This window comes from Triticum dicoccoides, chromosome 4B (assembly GCF_002162155.2).
Source record: "Triticum dicoccoides isolate Atlit2015 ecotype Zavitan chromosome 4B, WEW_v2.0, whole genome shotgun sequence".
NCBI lineage: Eukaryota > Viridiplantae > Streptophyta > Magnoliopsida > Poales > Poaceae > Triticum > Triticum dicoccoides.
Genome location: NC_041387.1, coordinates 639912336 through 639921705, shown reverse-complemented (window position 1 = coordinate 639921705; position 9370 = coordinate 639912336).

The window sequence follows — 9370 nt, the reverse complement described above, 5'->3', positions numbered from 1 at the left end:
TTGAAGATAGCAGAGGTATTAGCACAGGTTACCTCATCCTGAGTTTCCAAATCGGTCCTTCTCTATAGAGAAAAAATGGGAAAATTTGCTGTATTATAACCATCATGGAGGTAGGATGTATGGGACGAAGCAAAGTAATTGCCATGAATAACATTACTTACACATAACTCCTGGACAAACACCTACAACTAGCATTTTCCTTCATCTTCAGTATAATATGTCCAAGATGGGAAGATACACACATACGATTTAACAACATCAAATGCGATAGATGCTAAACTACGACTAGCTGGTTGTGCTTCCTCCACAGGAATAGGCATACTAACTGGTGGAGTTGGGGTTCGCCATGATAGTACTGGCCCTTTGGGCACTGGAGCTGCCTTACTAACTGCTCTTGTTTGGGAGCTCTATGGTGGAGATGGTGCTATGTCAACAGGAACTGGGTTACTATCGGCTGGGGTTGGGGTTAGATTGGGTGAAGCTGGTTCTCTGTCCATCGCAGTAGGTGTACAATCTGCGAGAGTTTGGGTTATTTGTGGTAGGGCTGGTTCTTGTGCATGTACAACCGGGGTGCTATCTCCACCAAGAGGTAGCACTGTTTTATTTGAAGACCATGTTTTTAGTCCTCTACATACTGGCATCACCCACTCCAATTCAAATGGCTGATAAATAGGAAACATAGTTGAATGTACAGATATTTATGAGAGACAGATGCAATAGATAGTGTGGAAAAAAGAGGGCATGAAATAGTTGACATGTATATTGTTTAACTAAAACGGATAGCATGACATAATTTCACATATATGATGTCTATCTAAACTGGATAGCATAGCATAACATAATTCAAAGATATGATGAATAACTAAACAGGATAGCATGACATAATTCACCTACATGTTATCTAAGTAATCAGGATCGCATCATTTAGTTCACATATGTGATTTATATGCTAAACAGAGAGCATTCGATATGATATCTGAACTAAGAACATGGTGTTGAATATTGTGTATATGATGTCTAAACTATGCAATGCAAGACACCGTATGCATGATATGAGCAGTATAACCGTGCCAAGTTAGAGCATACACCTCAGTGGGGGAATAGGACTGGTCATGTGTCTCTGAATCCATCTCTGAGGAGCTATCGGGACCCACCAAGAGATCTGCTTCGACAGGTAGCATTGTCTGCTTTGAAGGCCTTGTTTTCACTCCAGATTTTTCCATCTCCCACCCAATTAGCTGATTCACAGGAAGAGTAGTTTAATGTACAAACATTATCGACAAATGGAAATGTAATGAAGAAAAGGATGGGCAAGATATCATTCAAATATATGATGCCTGGTTAAACAGGATGGCATTGCAAATTTCACATATATTATGGCTGGCTAAAAGACATGAGACTGCATAATTCCCATATATGATATAGAAACTAAACAGGTGGCATTACAGAACATGTCTAAACTATGCAGATGACATATATGATGTCAAAAGTAGGAACTGCAAGGCCACATATGCATGATATGACTAACATCATCATGCCAAGGTAGATCAAACACCTTGGGGGGTAAATAGGAGTGGTCAGCAGCGTCTGAATCCGCCTCAGAACAGATATCTTCCTCTGGATTACAATCTGGAGAGGGGTGGGGAGGGTTTTCCATTGAACCCACCATGGAGCGATGTCTGCATGACATTGTATTGCCACGCAAAACTCTTCTCTTTTTCTCTACATCTTCAGCATGACTATGTACAATATCTGACATGCGTACGAAAAATATGGTGAGATTATGTAAGGAGAGCATGCAGAAATTTAGAGTGATGGTAACAACCAGTGGATGGATCCAAAAATAATGATAGCTCGCTGATGATTTCTTTAAATTAATGAAAAGACAGATGATGATTGCTTTACTATTTGTTTCCCACCCAAGATGAAAAACATAGGCATACCCTAGGTGAACCATATATTATACAGACGTACTATTCATTGCTGCCTCGATATGTGCCCCACAACTAATTTAGAACTCAAGTTTGAACATTAATTTGGACCTAACTTGGGAGTCCAAGAGCTGAACAGGACGATAAAGTAGCAGGTAAGTTTAAGCAATGCATAACATAAGCAGAAACAAAAGAGTGCGACCTATCTTGTGGGCCCGTGTACTCCTCAGGTTCATCTGCTGAGTCGATGATGGTGATGCCGTTGCTGTGGGTGCCGGCGGCAGGGAAGGAGATCTGAGGCGGCGAAATACGGTCAGGAGTCGTGATGTCTGGTTTGGTGGATGCTTCTGTCGATGGAGTAGCTCAGGTGAGGTGGACGACATCATGGCAGGAGCAGGACAAACCACACAAAGTTCCCTTCGACACGTACCTGTAACTGAAGTAATTCTGTAAGGGCTCATTTGGCTTGCATGATTCTTAAAACGCGGGGATAGGAAAAACACCAGCATAGGATAGGAAAATGCACATGGTAAATAGAGCATTTGTAAACACAGGATTTCTGTCAACTTGGGTGTTTGGTTTACAGGAATTGGAAGAGCAGAGGAATGCAAAGAAACATGGCCAAAATAAAGTGAAACCATATGAAAGCGTGTACAGTTAGAATGTTATTCTGGCACTAATGCACTTGGTCTTGTTTTCATGCATAGGATTTTGAAAAGTAGGTCCAGGTGGATGTTTTGCTTCATTCGTTTCAACAAAATGCTTGAATAATTGAATAGTAGAGTGCCATTGGAAAATTCCCTATTGGTATGTTTTTCCGTTGAACCAAAATAGCCCTAATGGATCGACGTGAATGTATAGTAATAAGCGATGCAACAAGTGTACAACCTCTTTGCCGTAGCCGTGTCGACCTCAGCATCATTGGGTTGGTCGCTGAAGCAGTTGAGGCAGAGGTGGTTGTTGGAGGTGTGGAGGAAGATCTGAGGAATCTGTAGATGGTGTCCACGGCACTGCTCTATTGTGATGGATCGTTCGGTCGTTAGAGCAGCTCCGGTGAGCCGTAAGACGTCAAGGCTGAAGCAGCACAAGACAGAAATTGTCAATATCAATTGGGATTCAAATCGCATCTCCAATAAATGATGTAAAATGGATGTAAAATTAACATCACCAAAAACCACCTGACTACAACAGATGAGGTAAAAACTGTTGACTCTGAACTTAACTGTCTAAACTGAAATTTACTGTGGAATCTGATGCTACTATCGAAACTGAACGCAATGGTAGCAGAGAGGCACTTGACATGTACTTTAGGGACGGCCTGCAGTTCATCTTCAACCTGCACCCCCCTGAGCCGCCAGCCACCACCGGCCGAACCGCTGGCCCCAGCGATGCCTCGCCGCCCCGAAACAACTCACCACAGATAAACCACAAGTGTAGGGGATCGCTACAGCTTTCGAGGGTGAAGTACAACCCAAATTTATTGATTCGACACAAGGGGAGCCAAAGAATATTCTTGAGTATTAGCAGTTGAGTTGTCAATTCAACCACACCTGGATAACTTAGTATCTGCAGCAAAGTGTTTAGTAGCAAAAGTGGTATGATAATAATGGTAACAGTAGCAACAGTAAAGATAAATGTTTTTGGGTTTTTGTAGTAGTTGTAACAGTAGCAACGGAAAAGTAAATAAGCGAAGAACAATATATGAAAAGATCGTAGGCAATGGATCAGTGATGGATAATTATGCCGGATGCGATTCCTCATGCAATAGTTATAACAAAGGGTGAGATAGAACTAGCTCCAGTTCATCAATGTAATGTAGGCATGTATTCCGTAAATAGTCATACGTGCTTATGGAAAAGAACTTGCATGACATCTTTTGTCCTACCCTCCCGTGGCAGCGGGGTCCTAGTGGAAACTAAGGGATATTAAGGCCTCCTTTTAATAGAGAACCGGACCAAAGCATTAACACATAGTGAATACATGAACTCCTCAAACTACGGTCATCACCGAGAAGTATCCCGATTATTGTCACTTCGGGGTTGTCGGATCATAACACATAATAGGTGACTATAGACTTGCAAGATAGGATCAAGAACACACATATATTCATGGAAACATAATAGGTTCAGATCTGAAATCATGGCACTCGGGCCCTAGTCTCAAGCATTAAGCATAGCAAAGTCATAGCAACATCAATCTTAGAACATAGTGGATACTGGGGATCAAACCCTAACAAAACTAACTTGATTACATGGTAAATCTCATCCAACCCATCACCATCCAGCAATCCTACGATGGAATTACTCACACACGATGGTGAGCATCATGAAATTGGTGATGGAGGATGGTTGCTGATGACGACGGCGACGAATCCCCCTCTCCGGAGCCCCGAACGGACTCCAGATCAGCCCTCTCGAGAGAGATTAGGGCTTGGCGGCGGCTCCGTGTCGTAAAACGCGATGAAACTTTCTCTCTGATTTTTTTCTCCCCGAGACAGAATATATGTTGTTGGAGTTGACGTCGGAGGGGGTCCAGGGGGCCCACGAGATAGGAGGCCGCGCCCTAGGGGGGCGCCCCCCTGTCTCGTGGATAGGCTGTGGGCCCCCTGGCATTAATTATTTCGCCAAAAATTCTTATTAAATCTAAAAAGTGTCTCCGTGGATTTCTAGGACATTCCGAGAACTTTTCTTTTCTACACATAAAACAACATCATGGTAGTTCTGCTGAAAACAACGTTAGTCCAGGTTAGTTTCATTCAAATCATGCAAGTTAGAGTCCAAAACAAGGGCAAAAGTGTTTGGAAAAGTAGATACGTTGGAGACGTATCAACTCCCCCAAGCTTAAACCTTCGCTTGTCCTCAAGCAATTCAGTTGATAAACTGAAAGTGATAAAGAAAAACTTTTACGAACTCTGATTGCTCTTGTTGTTGTAAACATGAAAAGCCGACATTCAAGTTTCATCAAATATTATGAACTAACCATACTCACAATAACATATAGGTCTCACAATTACTCACATCAATAGCATAATCAGCTAGCGAGCCATATTAATAAAACTCGGATGACAACACTTTCTCAAAATAATTATAACATGATATAACAAAATGGTATCTCGCTAGCCCTTTCTGAGACCGCAAAACATAAATGCAGAGCACCTTTAAAGATCAAGGACTGACTAAACATTGTAATTCGTGGTAAAAGAGATCCAGTCAATTCATACCCAATATAAACCAGTAATAATGAATGCAAATGACAGTGTGCTCTCCAGTGGGTGCTTTTAATAAGAAGGGTGATGACTCAACATAAAAGTAAATAGATAGGCCCTTTGCAGAGGGAAGCAGGGATTTGTAGAGGTGCCAGAGCTCGATTTTAAAATAGAGACTGAATAACATTTTGAGCGGCATACTTTCGCTGTCAACGCAACATCTATGAGATGGCTGTATCTTCCATACTAAATGCATTATAGGCAGTTCCCAAACAGAATGGTAAAGGTTTATACTCCCCCAACCACCAACAAGCATCAATCCATGGCTTGCTCGAAACAATGAGTGCCTCCAACATACAACAGCCCTGGGGGATTTTTGTTTAATTATTTTGATTTGCTTTGATCTTTTTGGATCAAGGGACTGGGCATCCCGGTTACCGGCCCTTTCTCATGAATGAGGAGCGGAGTCCACTCCTCGTGAGAATAACCCACCTAGCATGGAAGATATATGCAGCTCTAGCTGTAACATGATCTGCTCAAGCATACAAAACAGAATTTCATTTGAAGGTTTAGAGTTTGGCACATACAAATTTACTTGGAACGGCCGGTAGATACCGCATATAGGCAGATATAGTGGACTCATAAGGAACAACTTTGGGGTTTAAGGAGTTTGGATGCACAAGCAGTATTCCCGCTTAGTACAGGTGAAGGCTAGCAAAAGACTGGGAAGCGACCAACTGAGAGAGCGACAACAGTCGTAAGCATGCATTAAAATTAATTCACACCGAGTACAAGCATGAGTAGGATATAATCCACCATGAACATAAATATAGTGAAGGCTATGTTGATTTGATTCAACTACATGCGTGAATATGTGCCAAGTCGAGTCACTCAATTCATTCAAAGGAGGATACCATCCCATCATATCACATCATAATCATTTTAATAGCATGTTGGCACGCAAGGTAAACCATTATAACTCATAGCTAATCAAGCATGGCACAAGTAACTATAATCTCTAAATGTCATTGCAAATATGTTTACTTCATAATAGCTGATCCAGGGACGATGAACTCATCATATTTACAAAAACAAGAGAGGTCGAGTTCATACCAGCTTTTCTCATCCCATTAAGTCCATCATATATCGTCATTATTGCCTTTCACTTGCACGATCGAACGATGTGTATAATAATAAGACTGCACGTGCATTGGACTAAGCTGGAATCTGCAAGCATTCAACTCAAGAGAGAAGACAAGTAATATGGGATCTAAATTAAATAAACAATCATGCATATAAGAGCCACTAAGCGTTTTCAATATGGTCTTCTCGACCCCCAAAGGAAAGAAAAGAAAATGAAACTATTTACACGGGAAAGCTCCCAACAAGTAAAAGAAGAACGAGAAATCTTTTTGGGTTTTCATTTTAATCCTACTACAGGAAAGGAAATTAACCTAACTAATTTTTTTGGTTTTTCCCAAGGTTTATCAAACACACAAAAAGAAAACTAGAAAAAGAAATTTAAACTAGCATGGATAATACAATGAAAGAGTATGAGCACCGATGACTAGTGTGTGAACATGAATGTAAAGTCGGTGAGACATACATACTCCCCCAAGCTTAGGATTTTGGCCTAAGTTAGACTAGTAACAAGGACCTCTGCTACTCTCCCCAGTGTACTGGGAGGTGTAATCAGGATACCACTGGCTGGTCATCTCTGGATCCCACTGGACAGATGATGCACGATAAGGGTCCAGTTCAGGTTCAGGCTCAGGTTCAGGTTCTGGAGTAAAAGCTTGGGCTCGATGATTGTTCACCGCTTCCGGTGTGACGAGAATTTTTTTTGTAAGCAAATCAAACAACATAGGCGCAGGCAAAATAATAATCTCAACGTGTTTCTTATCGAATCTAAGTTTGTACAAGAGCATCCTATCTTCGTTGTCAACAATAAACTTATGTGCTACCATGCTCTTGTAATCTAAAATGTGAGGAGGCAATGTTGTCTCCTCCTCCTCATGGTGCCTAATGGGTATCTGAAAATGTTTAGCAAGACGTGAGGCATAGATACCTCCAAATATGGGGCCTTTTGTACGATTAAGGGATAGCCTTTTAGCAATGACGGCACCCATATTAAAACTATTATCTCCAAGCAAAGCATGTTGAAGAATGATAATGTCAGGAACACTCAAGTTTCCACTATTCCCATGACCAATCAAGCATCTACTAGCAAATATGGCAAAGTAGTGTAAAACAGGAAAGTGTATGCTAGAGACTTTTGCTTTGGAACCCTTCTTTGGCTCCTCTACAGCGATAGTATTAACAAAGCCAGCCACATCTTCACGATGGGGTTCCTCTAATTCTCCCTCATAAGGTATCCTACATACCGCGCAAAAATGATGCAAAGAAATTTCTTTGAACTCATCATATAAGTGAAATGATACTGCAGGCGGTGACTTCTTAGGATAAAAATAAAAGTTTTGCACGAAAGTATTGGTGAGTAAGAGATACTGATCGATTTGGTCATTGATGAACCCGGTGAGTCCTGCAGTCTGGATTAAAGCATGAAAGTCTTCATGAATTCCAACCTCTTTCAAGAAATCATCGCATGGCCATTCACATGGTCGTACTTCCTCTAAGCGAGGAAGATTATATTTGGCTTTTTCCTTATCTTTAGCTTGTTTTTCCTGAGAGCCTTGGCTAAAAGAGCCCCTCAAAAGTTTCCTCAACATTTTTCTAGAATTTTCTGAAATTTTTAGTAACTTCAAAATAAAAGTGCATAAAACTAAACAAGAATGATAGCAACTACTCCTACAAGTGCCTAGAGCCCATATCATGCATTGGAATTGCTTGGGACCTCAAAATTTTTAACATGCAACCTTAAGAACATGGTCACCTAAGCAGCAAAAATTTGCAATGAATAAATCACTAGAACAAAAACTAATTGGACCAATGGAGGATTCACATACCAAGCAACAATCTCCCAAAGTAGTTTTGTGAATGGAGCTTTGAGCTAAGAGATCGAAAATGGCAGCAAAACAAGCTAGAACTCATGCTTGAGCTGGATGGGGATTTTTCTGGGTAGAAGATGAATTGTGTGGGAGCTGGCATAAGTGGAGGGGAGCCACCAGGGGCCCACGAGATAGGGGCGCGCCCTAGGGGGGGGGGCGCTCTCCTCTCTCGTGGCCTGGTGCTTGCCCCTTTTGCAGTGTTTTTAGTGCCTAAAATCCTCAAATATTCCAGAAAAAATCATACTAAATTTACAGGGCATTTGGAGCACTTTTATTTTCGGACTATTTTTTAATGCATGGATAATTCAAAAAACAGACGGATAATACTATTTTTGCTTTATTTATTCTAAATAACAGAAAGTAAAAGGAGGGTACAAAAGGTTGTTCCTTCTAGTTTCATCCATCTCGTGATCATCAAAATGAACCCGCTAACAAGGTTGATCAAGTCTTGTTAAGAAACTCATTCCGAATAACACGGAACCGGAGAAATTTCGAATAACACTAAGTTACCTCAACGGGGATATGAAAATCCCCAACAATAAGAATCTCATATTTTTTCTTGACAGTAGGAAGAGGTAATTCAAAACCTCCAAAAATGATAGTTGGAACTTTTTCAATAGAATTGATGCTATGAACTTGAGATTGTTTCCTCGGAAAGTGTACCGTATGCTCATTGCCATTAACATGAAAAGTGACATTGCCTTTGTTGCAATCAATAACAGCCCCTGCAGTATTAAGAAAAGGTCTACCAAGGATAATAGACATACTATCATCCTCAGGAATATCAAGAATAACAAAGTCTGTTAAGATAGTGACATTTGCAACCACAACAGGCACATCCTCACAAATACCGACAGGTATAGCACTTGATTTATCAGCCATTTGCAAAGATATTTCAGTAGGTGTCAGCTTATTCAATTCAAGTCTACGATATAAAGAGAGAGGCATAACACTAACACCGACTCCAAGGTCACATAAAGCAGTTCCGACATAATTTCTTTTAATGGAGCATGGTATAGTTGGAACACCCGGATCTCCAAGTTTCTTTGGTATTCCACCCTTAAAAGTGTAATTAGCAAGCATGGTGGAAATTTGAGCTTCCAGTATCTTTCTTTTATTTGTAATGATATCCTTCATATACTTAGCATAAGGATTTACTTTAAGCATATCAGTTAAGCACATACGTAAGAAAATAGGTCTAATCATTTCAGCAAAGCGCTCAAAAT